Source organism: Rousettus aegyptiacus, unplaced genomic scaffold, assembly GCF_014176215.1.
Source record: "Rousettus aegyptiacus isolate mRouAeg1 unplaced genomic scaffold, mRouAeg1.p scaffold_m13_p_7, whole genome shotgun sequence".
NCBI lineage: Eukaryota > Metazoa > Chordata > Mammalia > Chiroptera > Pteropodidae > Rousettus > Rousettus aegyptiacus.
In genome coordinates, this window is record NW_023416310.1 from 31,127,991 (window position 1) to 31,145,673 (window position 17,683).

Below are 17,683 nucleotides of genomic sequence, written 5' to 3' on the forward strand. Positions count from 1 at the left end.
GGCACTACAAATGTAGGTTTTCCTGTTTGCTACTCAGTAGACAGCTAAAATGCACATGAAATGCAGCTCAGTGTTCGATAAATGTTCACTGAATAAATAAGTGAACAAGTCTCCTCCTATAACTTATCATCCTTCTCATGAGCATGCTCATTCCCAAAGCTTCAATACCTCCTTCATGTGAATATGTTGAATGAATGAGCCTTAAACAAATTTCATTTTTTCCCGCCTTTCTCTAATATCCTCCCTGCTGCTACCCTGAAACAGCTTTTAGAATCAGACTGAATTAGTTTGAATCTTTGTTCAATCTATTAATAGGATGAAGCCTCAGGCAAGTTACTTAGCTTCCCTAGCCATCTCCTTAAAAAACAAACAAACAAAAAATGTCACAGAATAATAACTCCTATTCTGCTTATGTCAGCCATATATATACTTGTCAGCTCTAATCACAAACTCTCCTATTTCCTTTAAAGGTACATTAACCATCTCATTTAATCCTCACAAATACCTCATGGGATAGGTACAAGTATATCTCTTCTCTATAAGTGAGGTGATAAAGAAACAGGGGAACTGAAAATGTGACTTACTTGTTCGAAATCACACCAAAATCAAGTCCGAAGTGCTATTACTCCAAAGCCCATATGGCAAACCATCTCACTCTTAGATTGCGAGCTCACTAAGTAGTTGGATTCAGACTTTACGAAAACTATAAATCACATGGCTTTAAATAAAATGAGCCTTTAGAAGATGGTCACTAAATACTGAAGAATAAACAAATATGTTCACCTTTTGAAATCTCCCAGTTTGATGATAAGCTATTTCTGGGAAAAGTTTATAAGTATCTCCCACAATGTTAAGTGCAATATACTTGATAAATTTTCTTGACTTAAAGATTATGCTGTAGTGAAAAAAAACTTACATATTTGGTAATGCTTTTCCAAAGACTTGGGGAGGAGTGCATGAAAAAGACATTTAAGATAAGGAGATATCTTAAAAAAGACATTTTAAGATAAGGAGATATAAGAAAGAGCGGTAATTCAGAGCAAATATGCTTCATTGACAGTTAGATGAGTCAGTACCTCAGAAGCTAAGTAATAATTTCTTCATCAGAACAGGAAATGCATGATTGAGAAATCTGTCCTGCTAATTGAGGTTGAAGCAGTTTCGACTCATGAAAAGAAAATCATCAGAAATGTTTTGAAGTTTTTGAAAAGAAGCTAGGCAATGCATTATAATTCCAGTTGTGGATAGAAATTTAATGCATTTTAAACAGGGTGAAAAGGGTGGATAATTGTTTTGTCAGTTGGTGGGATGGATTTAGTCATCTCAATAACTATAAACCTAACTGAAGGAAAGCAGAAAAAATGGGAGATATACAACCAAATGGAGGAAAGCAGAATGACTGCTTATGTGAGAAATTAATATTACAAATTACATACACCGTTTAAGATCAAATGAGGAACAAAAATAATTTAGAGGATATGTACTTGACTTCAAAAACAAGAACTGCTCACATACAGAATGTTTTTGACTTAAAAAAAAAACCTGAAGTGAACTATTATTTTCTGAAAGTGATAAGACCACACATGATATAATTGCTTAATTAGAGGTCAATTAATTATAGGTATACTCTTCCAGTGATAGATGCAGTATAATGTACAGAGTTTGGCTATGATTGGAGACTGAAAATTGGAGGAGACATTTCTAAGTGAAAATACTGATTTGCTTTCTGTGCAATAGAATAGTAATAAATGTGAAAGACATGTTTCATGGGCCCTGAGAAAGCTCACAACTTTACTTAGAAGTTTCTAGAAAAATAACTGAAGTGTGATCTTTCTCTGACACAATTTGACAAACATTTTGTTAGTTGATGACACAAGAAAATTTGAGAAATGCTTATAGAATCATGTGACCATTAAAGTTCTGCTAAGAATAAGAGAAAAATTGACACAAAAGATTCTGACATTGGAAAAAAACGAAAATAGAAAAATGCTTTTTCACATTCTAAGTTTATCTGTGAATAAAAAACTTGGGGAAATATTGGGTAGTGTTATAGATGTTTCTATGAACATGGTTATTATTTTGTTAAAATTGGAGATTTCTTTGACTGCATCAGGGATGTCTGGCTAATTAGAGATATCTTCACACACACACACACACACACACACACACACACACTTAGAGAAAGTCACTTAATTTTGCTGTGCCTTAGTTTCCTCATTTGTGTAATTGGAGATTTTTCTTTCTTAACCACAATTATATACACTACTATGTTTTCTTCTAATATTAACATTTTATGGTTATGGAATAACATGAATACCTAAGAAAGAAGTTATACATAAATTAAAACAGAGTGCCGTCAAGATCCAATATGCTTAGGCATTTGAAAATTTAACTCTTAGGTCTGTCCTTCAAATACTATGATATTAGATTGACATGCATGCTAGACACGGTTTTTAGGATGCTATTAAAACAACAATCCGATCAATGGTGTCAGATATAGCATGTCAAAGGCTTTAGTAAATTCAAATGGTTATGAAATTAACTCTCAGAAATCATTACCTTGACTTCTGCAATATAATTCTAAGAAAGTCAGATGTTCAAGAAGGTCCAAAATGTTCATCTTGGAAAGTGCCTAAGTAATGGGAAAAGTGATGAGAAGAGTCTGAAATTTGAAATTAACCATATATGTATATTAAATTTCATGGTAATTTTACCATGCATTAACTCCTGTTTTCAGTGTACTTTTGCAAGTCTATATTGTGTTGACCTGGGAGATTTAGAAACCACTTGAATTTAGTCAATGTTTGCGATGTCTGCCATGTACATTATAGAATGTATTAAATACCATGAAAATAGACTATTGCATAAGATAAGTTTAGCTCCTTTGTTCTGAGGTAATTTGATCTTTTACTAGTCAAACAAATCAGGTGTTGCCAAAAAGAACTATGACATGACATTGACATCTGAATTGTTCACTGGCTACATGGAGCTAGGGAAGGGATCTGATGGAGGGAGTTACATTGTGAAAAGTCTGGAGCAAGACTCATAGGACCTATTTTTCTACCCGGCTTGATTAATAGTTAACCATGAGGCCAAAACATGTCTCTTCATTTTGAATAGAACTAAATGTTCCTGTCTTTTCTTTTTAAAATCTTATGTCCTCATGGAAAAGGCTAGGAATCTGAATGACTAAGATTTAATGTATTCCATAATATTTCATCCAGATTTGAGAAATTCATCAACCAAGTGGCACTGAAAACAGATAACCACGCATGCATTATATTGAGTATGAGATCTCAGGACCAAAACAAATAAACAAAAAATAACATATCAGGCTTATAAATAGAAAAGGGAGGGTGAACATCTTCCCCCTACCTCTTCTACAGAGGTTTTGACATCCTGGAAAATTCCACTGAGAGCTAGATGAAATCATGTCTATCTTTTTTTTTTTTTTCTCTCAAGCCCCATAGAGTTCCCCTGTATTCAAAAGATCTTTTCACAATTCAGAATTTTTTTCTTTGAATTGTCATACACCTTCTTAGAGTTGCTCTTTCTTTTAAGTTGTGCATGCATTATTTTTCCTACTAAGAAAGATTATTAAAAAGTTCTCTTTCTCACTTTCTGCCTCTTTTATTCTTTCCCCTTTGCTCAATTTCTCTCCTCCCTTCCGTCCCTTCTCTCTGCCTTCCTTCTTTCCTAATAAAACTATTGAGGTTAAGATGCACTTTCCATTCTTACTACAATAAAAAAGAATATGAATTCTGGCAATGGAGGAAGCAGACTATAAAGATTCAGAGCAAAAGGAAGCACTTTTTGAACCTCATCCAATTCTTCTGCTGGTGCTTTCACCTCCCCACAAACTGCACTACATACTGCTTAGCATGTGTGATCACAGGACCAAGAGCAGAGATGGCTTCTCTTTGATTTCTGTTCTTTAATGACGTCTAGCCCTAGAGTCAGGCGGAAGAGATTGTTAGGAGAATCTTTCCTTCAACTAGAAGACATACTTGGTCTCTGATATCTCCGAGGCCCATACTAAGAATCCAGTCAAAAACTCTCCCAGAAGCCAATTTTCTAGAACCTAATAATATCATTCTTAAAATCTACTCTCAAGTACCAGCCCCCTCCTAAGACAAAATTATTTAAAAATAGACTCCAAGGGAACTACATGCAGAACTCATCTACCTACCTTGCTGGAAGGCAGGGATGTATGTATGTGGCAGTGGAAGCATATGCAGTATTTTGAATCATTAAAAACACCAGTGTTTTGATCATATGCCCTATGACTAGACTGTGGGACAAGCAATGGAGCTTGTTTGATGAAAACTTGTAAAACTTGATGAGAATGCTGGACTATTATCAAAGCAATGGTTGCCTCAGAAAGGCTTCAAGGGCCTGGGCAGAGAAAGGCTCTAACGGCTATGCTGATTCTAGATGCTTTGTCCAACTTTTCTTAAGGGGTGAGAGGTGAGAAGAAAAATAAACAAACTAAGCAGGCAGATAGAAATCTCTTTCAACCTAAATTTTTTCTTAGATTTTAGGAATATTTTGTCTGTCGTTTTGTTTTTGATCAGGGAAGTAGTGGTGGGAAATTCTTATCTTTCTTATCTTTTGAGTATAATTAAGGTCAGAGTGATATGTTAGAATCTCTCTGGATGGGTGACTTGAGAAAGGTCTTTAAGATAGCTTTATATAAAAAATATTTATCTGTGTTTGCAGCCACTACCACAGTACGGGTTTTAACTCAGAACTTAAATCTTATTATCGGAATGGACCTTAAAGTATACAAAGCTTAATCCCTTCACTTGACAGATGAAAAACCTGGTGCTCACAGAAGTTAAGTAAAATGTATTGAGTTACACCTCACACATGTACTGGTCAACTTTTACAGTCCTGTGGTCCAAAGGGCCAAAACTACAGATCAGAAAGCCATTTTCTTACTTCCTTTGTGCTTCCCACTATTTTGTTCCATATAATGCTTTGAATGCTTTTTTGGGTAGAAATATGTAGATTTTCCTTGTGTTGATATTTTCGATTATTTTTTCTACAGAACTCACCAAGTCATCTTGACACTATCTTTGAAGGATCTCTGGACTGTTCGGTATTTTCCATTATTCCCCTGCCCTAGATCAACCCTGAACAACTCCCTCTATTTTTTTTTTTTGTCTGTTTGTTTTTTGGTTTTTGTTTTGTTTTGTTTTGTTTTCCTTCTCACATAGAGGCTTAGGCTTTTTGATCCTTTATTCCTATTAAATTCTGGCCCCAATCACAAACCTTTCTAGAAGTCTCCCTATAACAAAGTCTTTGCATTGTTGTGTCTGTATTATCCTAAATGTCTGTTAAAAACACAGGGCCACTGCTAAATCAGATACCAAGGGGCAGAAATCTGCAGTTAAATAAACTCTTGGGGAATTAATTCTTATACACAAAATTTACAACTATTGCAGTATTCACATGCTGTCATCATTTTCGTCATATTCAACATCATTTCCCCCATTTTTTTCTATCCAGCATCATTGAGCACCTCTCCTCCAAGCATCCTTCCCCTAGGTACCCTGACTAACCCCAGACAACCCTCAAACACATCGTACATTCTTTTATAATCAAGCCTTTCCTCCAACTTTTCCTCTTTCAATTTGTTATCCCACATCCTTATTCTCTTAGAGATGTATTACTTTTCTTTCAATGCCAAGCTCAAATATACCTCCTGGGAAAGACTTTCTGGACATTTTTCGACTATCTTCCATAAGCTTTGTTGCCTTAGAATATAGCAAGAATCTCTGTTACAGAACTTCTTCACTTAAGGATAATTACAATGAATCTACTCAAGAATTATAGGGCACCAACTAAGCCTCAGGTTCTAGCACTAAAGAAATAAAAATCATAGTCCCTGCTATGAAGAAAATCATTACTCAGTTTCTCTTAACCACGTCTCCATCTGAACCTCAGAACACAGAAAATTATTTAAGTAGTTATTTTCTCAATTGTCCCAAGGATGATACATACTTGCACTAGTATATACAATGGATATCTTGGGGTATTAGGGATTAATCTTCTTGAGAAATCCCCATTTATCAAACATGTATAATTCAATTATAGTACCAGTAAGTGCTATGATAGAGAGAAGTTCAAAGCAATGTACGGAAGCAAAATAAAGAACTGTTTATGTGTTTATTTTCCCTGTGCCATGTTTTACTCTTTTTCTATTCTCACTTAGCCCAACTCATGGTGGCCATGTAAGATATTTTCTTGTTGTTAAAATATAGGCATTGAATTCATTTTTATGGTCCCTCCCCCCCCCCCCCCCCCCCGCCGCCCATCTTCGGAATCTGCCCAAGGCAATGAAAATCATCTATATTTGTAAATCCAGCATCAAATCACTGCTTGAGACATAGTCATCATTCTGTGAGGGCTTCGTGAAAAAATGAACAAATTTAGAAGTGTAGTTACTCATAGATCATAAGTGCTATTTAAATAAAAACTAATAAGAATGTAAAAATCTTTCCTATTACTTAAACACTTCTGGGTATCTCACAACAAATGTAATTTTGCTTCCTGTGTTATGTGTACTTAAATAGGAAAAAAAAAAGCTAATTAAAAGTGCAAGTAAAGTAGTATGAAGTGAAAAATGTTGGGTGAGGCATAGGGTAAGTGATGGTATTTTCGGTGTTATTCTAATTTAATAAAGACAAATAACTTTAGTTTAAATATATCTTCAAGAACAAATAGCCTCTGATTACAGATTCAGCTTAGGGGAAGATAGTGGGAATATATAATATGCCATAAAATTCGGATGCCCTAAAGAAATTTGAGGGGTCTATGATACTGTCTTTTTCTAATGCAAAGTCTGCAGCTGTTTTGCTTCAGTTGTCTTTTTATAAACATCATATAAGTGCACACTCTACACTTTTGCTGGGATTAATGGTTTTCCCATTTATTTCAATTAAAGACATCTCTTTGTTCATTTCATCACTAAGAAAATTTCAATCTGAGTGTGCTTCAGTTTAGAGAGCTGCCATACTTCGTAGCTACATCCAGGGGGCTCTTCATTAAAATTCATGGTGCAGAAGCAGCATTCCCCTAAATGGTTCCCTAATGCCTCAAATCCCCAACTACCTGATTTATACCCAAGGAAGAGTTTACATCCTTTAGGGTATATCCTATTATATTATAAAATTGTTTAAATGTAAATAAATACATAGAAATCTGTTTAAGTTAGCAAATAGTGGTAAGGTAAAATAATCCTATATAAACCATGGCCTAAAAAAAGAAAGAGTATATATGAAATTCATTCCAAGAATATTACCATGCGGAAATGATAATTAACCCAAGTAAACCTGCACACAGTGATTTTCAGCATTTTGGCAAGGGAAAGAATTCTGCTATGAAAGCAGAACTCTAAAAATCAAATAAAGATTAGGAGACCTAGTTTAAGATTGTTTTTTAAACACACAGGCATTTTACTTTAATGTTCATGGGCTCAGTTCCAAATACTTCAGAAGCAAAAACTTAATGCTTGGATAGTGAGTACACCTCATCCCAAGACTGTAGCTGCCCCTAAATATGGGTTGTTAGGGGACTGGCCCTGTGTGTGTCTGGTGGTTTATCTGCCCTCAGTTCAATCGGATGAGAAGACCCTGATGTTCATCACTTGAAAAAAGGCCAAACCCATCCAAGGGCTTAAACACAACAGAGTCTGGGAGACTTTCTGTGGGGCCTTGGCATTTTAAGATGCTGAAGCTCTGACTGTAAGCTTCAGAGTCACTACTGAGCCACTAAGTTGCACATTGTTTTATATTTTAATATTTCTGAGTTGTAATCGAGGTGCATTCTAGCCTAGGTTAACCAGCAGTGTTCAGTGATTCATAAAATAATTGTGAATCTTGTAATATGGAAGTTGAGGTACTCTAGCTCAGTGATTTTCAAACTTTAATTTGCATATGAAATTGCCAGGGGATCTTATTAAAATGTAGACTATTATTTAGTAGATCTAGGGAGGGGCTTGAGTTTTTTCATCTAAGTACCTGGGTAATGTTGAAGCTGCTGGTTCATAGGTCACACCTTGAGTAGTAAATCCCTAAGTGGCTAAAAGTTTTTGATGGGCTTTCTTTCCCTTTAAACTACCTAAAAACCTAAGCTTTTAGTTGCATGTCATTTTAGAAATTGTTCTGATATAAATTCTATGTAACTTTTAATAATCGTGTAACACATAATAATCAAATAATTATCAAATAATAACTAAAGGTAATATTAATGAAAGACTGATTTCAATCATTAGTGACCATACCTTTCGATGAATAAACTGAATTTATTCTTTCAAACAAACATGTAAGTCTCACATCTGAGACTTTGCTTGTCTATGGGTGGTGAATACAGGAAGCTATTTTTGAAAAGTAATGTTAATTGAAATCTTATGATGATGATAAAATCCTAAAAAAGTAAAAAATATATATATATCTATAAAAATTAAGTGACTATTCATAATTTGGTTTCTTAAAATGATACCTATGTTTTTCTAAATGTTCTGAGTTTCTCAATCATCCTTACGAACTTTTGATACATTGAAAAATGGCTATTATAATTTAGGAGAACAAACAAGAAAAGCATACTGGGCTTAGAGTCAATAAACAGAGGTTTTCTTCTGACTTTTACATATTAGTGATTTGGGTTTGATAATGTAACAATTTGTGATCTCCAACTTAATTCAATTTCATCACAAAGCTCTTAGGAAAGTCAAATAAAATAACATTTTAAGTAAGATAATGTGTGTACAATATATCATAAACACATCTACAATCAAGACAATTTTCATGCTTTTTAAGGTCCAGTACAAAATGAAAGTGAGAAGCTCCTTGTTCAAAACTTATTAAGAATTTCAAGATGACACCAAGAATATATTAACTCAACAGCAGGGCTCTTCTATGAGTGGGACCCTGTGTGATTATACAGGCCACAGGTCCATGAAGTAGGTCCTGTCTGTAATATAATCGTTAACTAATAGTTACCATATTGGGCTATTACGGTATACCAGTCACTATGCCGATTAGATAGTTTCACTTAATCCTTTAGAGGGAAGAAAATTAAAGCACAGAAACATTAAATAACTTCTCAGATCACACAGCTACTAAGTCTAGGGGGCCAGGATCTGAACTCAGCTCTGTCTGCTTCCAGAGGCATTTATCTTATCGAAATTAATGTAATATCCATCTATAAGTAGTTACTGTCACTCTCATTTGATTCATATATAAATATAAACTCAGAAAAAAATATATATATATATATATTTAAGGAAAATTCACTTATCATGACCTCGATTAGATGACCTATGTCAACCTAATTATTTTATATCCTGGTATTTTATACAGAGCCTGGTTCATAGTACATAGTCATATAATACACATGATCTCAGAGTCGCCAATTTCTCTGTGCACATATTTATTCAACAATAATAACAATTTTATTTTTCTATTATTTAAAATCACCTGCTTCTGAATAATAGTATTATTTTCATTTTAAATTAATTTGTTTTCAATGTATTTCAATAGTGATAACTCTCCTGAAAAAAAGACCAATCACCATGCACGAGGATAATTTTTTCCAAACATAACACTCTGTCCAAAGACCTATAGACAAGAGTATTTCCCCTCATAATAAAAATTAAGACAAACTTCAAAATAGTTACTTGTTTTGGATGAATTTCAGATTTTTAAAATAGGACTCAAACTTGGTGAAGTACAAATTTGTATTTACATAGAGCTTTTCATTTTCTTTTTCTTTGTAATGTGTTTTCTAATCCTTCATGCCATTTAATCTTTCCTATTCTTTTCCAATTCTCAGAGTGGAACTAATTCATTATGCTTCATTCTCATGCAATACCGTGACCATTACAGAGCTGAGCAAAGAGAGATGGAGAGGGTAACTCAGATTACTTTGTCACCTTCTTTTTAAAAGTATTACTTATTTCCTCTGGTAGAATTATTCATTAGCTGCTATATTTCTAGAGTAAATTCTTATACTGCACTTTAGGAACTTGTATTGCGATTTGTTGTTGTTGGGTTCTCCTGTTTTATTACTATGTGTATTCTTTTACTTAACTATGTGTTCCTAGTACAGAGCCCAGCACGTCGTAGGTCTAGATTAATGTTGACTCATTGAATACATGCAAGCAAGTGTTAATGCACAGGCAGATGGAGCAATTTAAACAAGATAACTCAAGTGGGTGCTGAAATTAAGAGGAAATGTTCAGTCTTAGACATTATTCATTACTGCTTTCTGCTGGGCTAGAAAATGTCATATACTATAAAATGTATCAAATCCTCAAAATTAAAATGCCATTGAACCTCCTACCAAACCACGTTATCCTAGCTTGATATTTGAAAGCACTACAACACATTATGCCAACTGCTGATACCGTTCCAGGCTATGGGGCATCTGGTGAAAATGATGGGAAATAAAAATCTGTGGGTCCCCTGGAAGGGAGGCTGCTATGTCCAAAAAGCTGAATTCCCGACAAGGACTCACCAGATGCTTTGCAGACTAAAGAGCTGAGTTTAACTTCCTTGGGGACCCGAGCAGATGGGACTCCCTGAACCCAATCTCGAAGAGCAGTATGTATGGCAAAATGCCTAGTTTCTGCCCCAATTGCTTATTTCCCTTGTCCTTAAGGCTGTGATGCACAGAAGTGAACTTACTCCTAGCAATGTATGAAACCAACACTTCATAGAAATCTAGAAAGTAATTCCAAATGTGTTTTATATTCTTCCCTGTTATTATGGTTGGCTACAGAGTAAAGAAATTGATTTAAAATATAACAAAACAAAACAAAACCTTATTATCTTATTTATGTTCTTAAAAGGGGAAGGTGTGTGCAGGCCTCTAGAGTGGAGAAGAGGATCACAGAGGTAACATCTCAGCACCAGTTAGATCATTGGAGGGAAGAAACACACACACACACACACACACACACACACACACACACACACGAAGCCCAGGTATAAGCTGCAGTTTTGTGCTGCCTTTCCCTTCAAGGTTCCTATAAAGTTCATTTCATCTCATTTTACCTTTATAAAAATATTGAGAACAAGGAAAGAGAAATGAAATTACACTATGAGGAAAGGAAGCGAAACAGAGCAGCTGCTAAAGGCAATGATTATTACCTATCAGTTAAAGATCAGATTATTCAGGTTCAGACATAGACTCTATTACTTAATGATTTTTTCCCCGTTGTTTAGTTACCTAATTAGTCATCTCCAGTCTCCATATCCTCATTTGTCAAAGAGGAGCGATAGTGTGTAACTATTGTCATGCTTGGAGTGTTACCTTTGAATACCCAAAGCCTTGAAAAAATGACAGTGAACCCCTCCATAAAATATATTAATAAAAGCAGTACTAAAACAAAATGCTGTAAGTCCACACACACAAAATTAGTGTTTTTCTTCCACAAATCCCTTGCTGCTATATTTAAAATACTAAATATCACATTATTTCATACGGTTCCATTAACTTATTTTTTTAAGTAAATTGTTATTTATGTTGTGTTGCTGATGATCTTGGGCACATGCTCATTAGGTAACGCACTAAATGTTGTAGATAGTATATGAAAAATAAAAATGCTTAATATGTTATTATTGCCACTCTGGAATCTAGCAACTCCCTTAGTTTAGGAATATCCCTCTAAGCCGTGCTTAGTATAGGTACCACAGGAATTTATAGCGTTGGATCTTGTTTGGATGAGCTAATTCAGGCTCAACTAGCAGTAATAAGCAACAGAGGGTCAAACCCCACCATTCAGAGGCATGTGTTCTGCTGAGATCTCAGGGTCCTCAGTGACACAATGGAGGTGGTATTATTATTATTACTACTACTATTATTATTATCATTATTATTATCTCACGGGGATTCTTAAGACTAAATCATTAAAAGGAAAGGAGGGTTTCTGGCTTTAAAAATGCTATACGCTGTTACCCTGCAAATAAAAGGAGGCAAAGGTAATTGACTTCTGCTTGCATTTTTGAGATCTGAAAGGAAGTAAGTAGAACCTACGATAAATCAGTTTAGTGGAATCTGACAAATTCTAGCTTGTTATCTTATTAAAGTTTTAAAAGCAAACTGCCATCTTCTGTGTTTTAAATCAGACGAAGAAATATTTTTTTCTAGAGCAGAACTTCTGCTCAAAACATGGTAGGCCAATTTGTCTCCTCTCCAGCTAGGCTGTACCAAGCTCTCTTATGAGTCATGAAGCCAAGACCCTGCCTCTAGGAAGGCAGACCAGTGCATGAGTCCTTATGTTATAAGAATTTATGTATATATAGCAATCTACTAATTTTGGAGAACATTAGCAAAACCTATTTTAAAATGGTTAGCTCAAGTGATGACATTTTACCAAAAAATAATTAAGGTAGTATTATCCCTGGTTCTATAATAATATGGTGAGTAAAAATGTGTGGATCTGTAATGGTTAGCGTCAAAGAAGAAGTGAGATGGGAATGCATAAAGCAATTCTCTTCCCCAAAAAGTGAGTGAGGCCTGTGGAAATGTCATAGTAAATAAACTATAAAATGCTACCCACTGGTATATAGACTGTGAACACATAATATGAGAGGAAAGGTGGAAAGCATCTATAGGTAACTCCAGTAAGGAAGAGTCTGGAGAGAAATTTGTTTAATCTTGACTTTGGAGCCTATATGAAGAAGTCCTCCCAACGAAAGAAGTCTTCCCTCCTCCCACGTTTCATAATTTACAGACGTCAGTGTCATCTCTTTACCTTCCAATGTTTCTGTTAGGTCAAATTTCTCAAACTGGTCACAAAATCCATTATTTCAAAATTGGAAAAATAACTTAAAATGCAAGTCATGTCATACATTTTTCTTCTTACATGTAAATGACAGGGACTCTACTCTGAGTAATGAAGGAAATAAGACAGAACACATAATACGAGACACCTAAGGACACCTAAGGACATACATTTGATGAGCTAGTTCTACCACAGAAGGGGTAAATTAAGAAGGTTTGACAATTTTCTAAAGTTCATTGTTGTCCAAAAAAGGAAAGGTAGGCATTAACGGGTGTTTGCACAAAGAAAAACTGTACCTCTTTCTCAGTGCTCATACTGGTACATTGTAGGAATTACAGTGCTGGCACTACATGTGGCAGAGAGACCATGCTGATAACATGTAGAAATTAACTATTTTTCACAGTGGAGGAAAATGCTTACATAAGAGGATATTTTGTGTACCTCATCCACCTCATTACACCAAATTTTTAGTGCTAAAAGTTTCTCAGTGTAATTAAAGGCTGAACTGGTCTAATTAGATTGATGAGATTTTCAGTAGGGACTTAATTCTCCCTAGCACTTCACTTACTTACTCCCCCCCACCCCCCAAAATATCCTTCCTTAGGTTCATCCCATGCAACTTTCAGTAGCGGCATTCGAAATTGCTTCAAACAACTCCAGTAAGTAGCTATGGCTAAAAACAAACCTCAAATAAAGGACTTTCGGTTGTTATATTGAATACAATCCTTTCCTATTTCTTCAGTTTCATTTCCCTACTAACAAACTATTAAATAATCTTCACTCTGCAAGAGGCAAATAGGTGTTTCAAAGCATTTTAGAGACACAAACAAATGCACATAGCAGTTGTAGATTCTAAAGCAAGATTAATGAGGGAGCTACATGACCCTTCCTTGTAAGTCATTTACTAACAGCAACCAAGCCCTTATGGTCAAAATATTGAGAAAGGAATACATATTAGTGAGATTTTTGTCTATCATTGAAAATTTTAAAAAATATCTCTAATAACCATCTTAGCAATCAACCATGATACTGTTATCCAGAATGATGTTTTCAAAGTGGTCTAAGGTGAATTGACAGGGCTGTAAATGTCCTCAAATAGACTCTGAGCATCTCATTTAGAGGCCGTGTTTTATCTTTCTGCAGGGTCCACCACTTTGTGCTCTTATTGTAGCAGCCACTCAAAAACTGCTTGCTGAAAAATTAATTTAAAATAACCAATCATTCTTAAGCAACATATATTTCAGCTTTCACTTGATGTTATCAAAAGTGAAATTAAAATATAAATAAATGTTTCTGCCAAAGTATGATTAGTATTGCTTTTGTAAAGGTCAGATTTAATAAGCATATTTTTAAAGACCTATTATCATTGGCTAGGAATTTCATATATGTGGACTGTACATAATAGTAATTTATTATTTACAATTTTTCCTTTAATTTTTCTTGAATTTATATCTGTAAAAATCATTTTCAGTGAGTTCAAACATTCCTTTAAAGAATTTTTTATTTATTTTTAATGAATATAAGTTTTAAAAAGCTACTTTGATCCCCTATTATAAATTCCTGGCCATTCAATGTTTCCTCTCATTTAAACAAAACTTAATATATAAAATTCAGGTTTTGTTGAACTTTATTTTGCAATTTGATAATCACTAAAAAATAATAATAATTTTCTTAATGAGGGCTGGTTGCTCTACATGCAAGCTAACTGTCATCTCAAATCAGCATCATCAAATGCCATAGAAAAAAATCCCTAACTACTTCTAATAAAGATTAGATTTTGGGTCGTTTCATTTTCAAGAGTAATTTCATTTTTTTACTTTAATATTTAAATAGTGAAGATATGAATGCATGATAGTGGTAGGCTAACTCAATTTCTGTACCTTGATTGTCATTCTTTATAATGAAACAGAGCCAACCTTTTAAATACTAATTTTATCTAACAGGGTTCTGTGTTCTAATCCTATTATACCTTCCTTGCCTCTCAATGGATCAGGTAACTTCATCCATGTCTGTTTCCCCATTTCAAAAATAAGGAGGCTGGACTTAGAGAATGATTTTTAGGGTCTTTTCTATTCTAACATTCCAAAATTTATCCTATGACTTCAGACAAGGTGTTGTGAATATCTCCTCCAAGACTGGTCACCCCAAGAGGGACTGCATACTAGATTGAAAATAAAAATGTTATGAGTCATAAATGAAATCATAATTAAGGTTTTAAACATGCAATGTTCTATAGGGCAGAGGCCAAGATAGAGTTAAAGAAGGCTTGCGTAGGCTTAGTGTTAAGAGAAATGTGGCGAGAATGAACATGGGTGTATTCATTTCTTCTCAGTAATTCTATAAAGCTCACCTATCTGAAAAAGGTGATTTAACTCAAAATCTATGATACTTTGTCACAATTTCATTTCAGAGGTAGAAAGAGCAGATCATTCTAAATCGTAATTCAGACTGGATGGACACTGTGAACGATATTAAAGCCTTTGAAATGAGGTCTGTTTTTATTTACAGGCTGATTGTGCCTGTGTCCTTCTACCTTCTAGTGTATGGGGAGGAAAAACAGTGCAAGAGATTACACATCAAAAAAATAAAAAAATAAAAAACTGGCAGCCTTTGCTCCAAACACATGCTCCAGGCTGTGGAAGAGAGATTTGGAAGGACATAATCAATAAAGAAGAGTGATATCCATCCCAAACCTATAAAGACAATTACATGAGTGAATTCCCATTGTATGGACTCAGTAGCTACCAATTAAACGTCACATAGGAGACCACCTGACTTGTTTTGCTACAGCTTTTGTTTGTTTGTTTGTTTTTGTGTGTGGTTGAAAGACCAATTGAAAAGAGATGAGTTCTAAAATGTATGAACTACTCATTATCATTTAAACATTATAGACAATCTAAATTACAGTTTAATCTGAAACTATAATTTCAGATTAAGGCAATCCACCTCAGCTTTATACATACAAAAAAAATTGCCCAGTCTCTACTAAACTGTTGGAAGACAATGAAGTTCAGCTAAACTCGGGTGTTAATTGCAGAAATACTCATGTTCTTACAGGATACCCAAAAGAGTTCTTTAGGTAAATTTCAGATTCTGCTAGGGATCCATGAATTCCCTTTCCTTTTTTCAGGACTGTGTTTCTATAGGTAAAGCAGGGCTGGCCTATTCACAGTGAAAGTGGGGAAATGGGGTGGGTGGCTGGGGTGTGGTTCTGCTCCTACCCCCAATTCTCATCACCAGAAGGGGGTCTCAGATATCTTGTGAAATCTAATTATGTTGTTTTTTTTTTCCTATGTTTCTCCACAACTTGAAATACTTTCTCTATCCCTTGCCTATCCAAATCATAGTCATCCTTCAAGACTCTCACATTCTTACTCTTCTATGTATCTTCCTTGTCTACCAGACCTCCCACTCATTTCACTCACTTTTGAACTCAATTGGGTGTAACTGTGCCACATAATTTAAAATGTCATTTGTCACAGACTATTGCACATTTCTTAAAAGAGTTTCAGTTTGTAACAAACTTGAGGGTTTGTATAATTTTCTGTGGCAAGGACCCTAACATAAATTTCTGTTTGGACACTGTACATTGTGATGGCTCAGAACATGGAAGACTCTGAAATCAGACTTCCTTGATTAAGCTCTAAGCTTTAATACCTGTTATGTGAGACCTTGCTCAAAAAACTTACCTGCTCTTGAACCTCAGTTTCCTTGTCTGAAAAATGCAGATAATAAAATTACTAACTATATTGTGAAGCTCTTAGGATAGCATCAGACATAAAATGAGAGCTCAGAAAATGTCAGTACTGTTATTATAATAATTATAATAATTATTACTATTTTATTATGTCCCCAGAACTTAACACAGTCCTGAGTCATACTACATATTTTTAAAGAGTAAAAGTTATACTCTGGGAGACAACTGATCCCTTCTGCCACAAAGTTGGTTAGATTTAACCTGTCAGAACCACATCTCCTTGTAGTTCTGTCAGGTTAACATTTTGAATCCCTCTTAGGACTTTTCTATATACATCAATATATTGAGCAACGCAAACTCCAGTAATTGTACATAAATGAGAGACAAGTAAAGACAACTCAAGCAGTGATTGTTTTTCACTGATGCTTACCTAAAGCAAGTTTATCTGTTAGAATATTCTCTTTAGAATTTACCAAAGTATCACTGCTTAGCAACACCATCTATGGCACATTGTTAATAAATTCAAAGTTATTAAACTTTACATTTTAAAGGCCTACACCATTAAACTGCAGCTATACAACACAAGAAGAACCTCTGGTTCTATCATCCACAAGAAATTGGGTTGCGTCTGAATGAAAACAGGCAGCTTTTCTGGGAAAATATTTATACAAGTTGAAATTCAAGAACTTTGTGATCTTCCTTTTCTCATACTCCAATGAATTCCAACCCTATCAAAAGTTACAACAGCTAATGACAACTGAGAATGAGGATGAAACTCCTGATATCTTTTAGCCTGAAAGTTTTGCTCAGGTAAATATCAAACAAGCTCATCAGGTCACAAATGAAATATTTTTACTTCCTTCAGAACATATTTAAAATAGAAGAACAAAATTGTTTCAACATACAGACTAATTTTTTTTATAGTCCTCTTGTAGCTTAGTTTTGTCCTTTTTTCCTATAATGCTCAAACAAGTCACCACTGTACATAACAAGGCACCACTGTAAATAACATCTAAAGCACTTAAGTAGGCGTGAGCAAAGCATTTAGCTTAAATCTAGACCCAGTATCTCTTTGTGTTTGACTTTCTTTTACAGCTAATACACAACTGCTCATGTAAAGACTAATTGTGAATTACTTACAGTCTACTAAAGAGGAAGAACTTAATTTTTTCATAAAAAAATCGGAGCCCCAG

The 17,683-nt window shown here is 34.6% G+C and overlaps 1 protein-coding gene across 30 annotated transcripts in view; it reads right to left on the reverse strand.

Annotated features, from left to right (window-relative positions):
• NRXN1 (neurexin 1) overlaps window positions 1–17,683 on the reverse strand; it is a 1,005,516-nt gene that overhangs the window by 602,492 nt on the left and 385,341 nt on the right. The window lies entirely within an intron of this gene.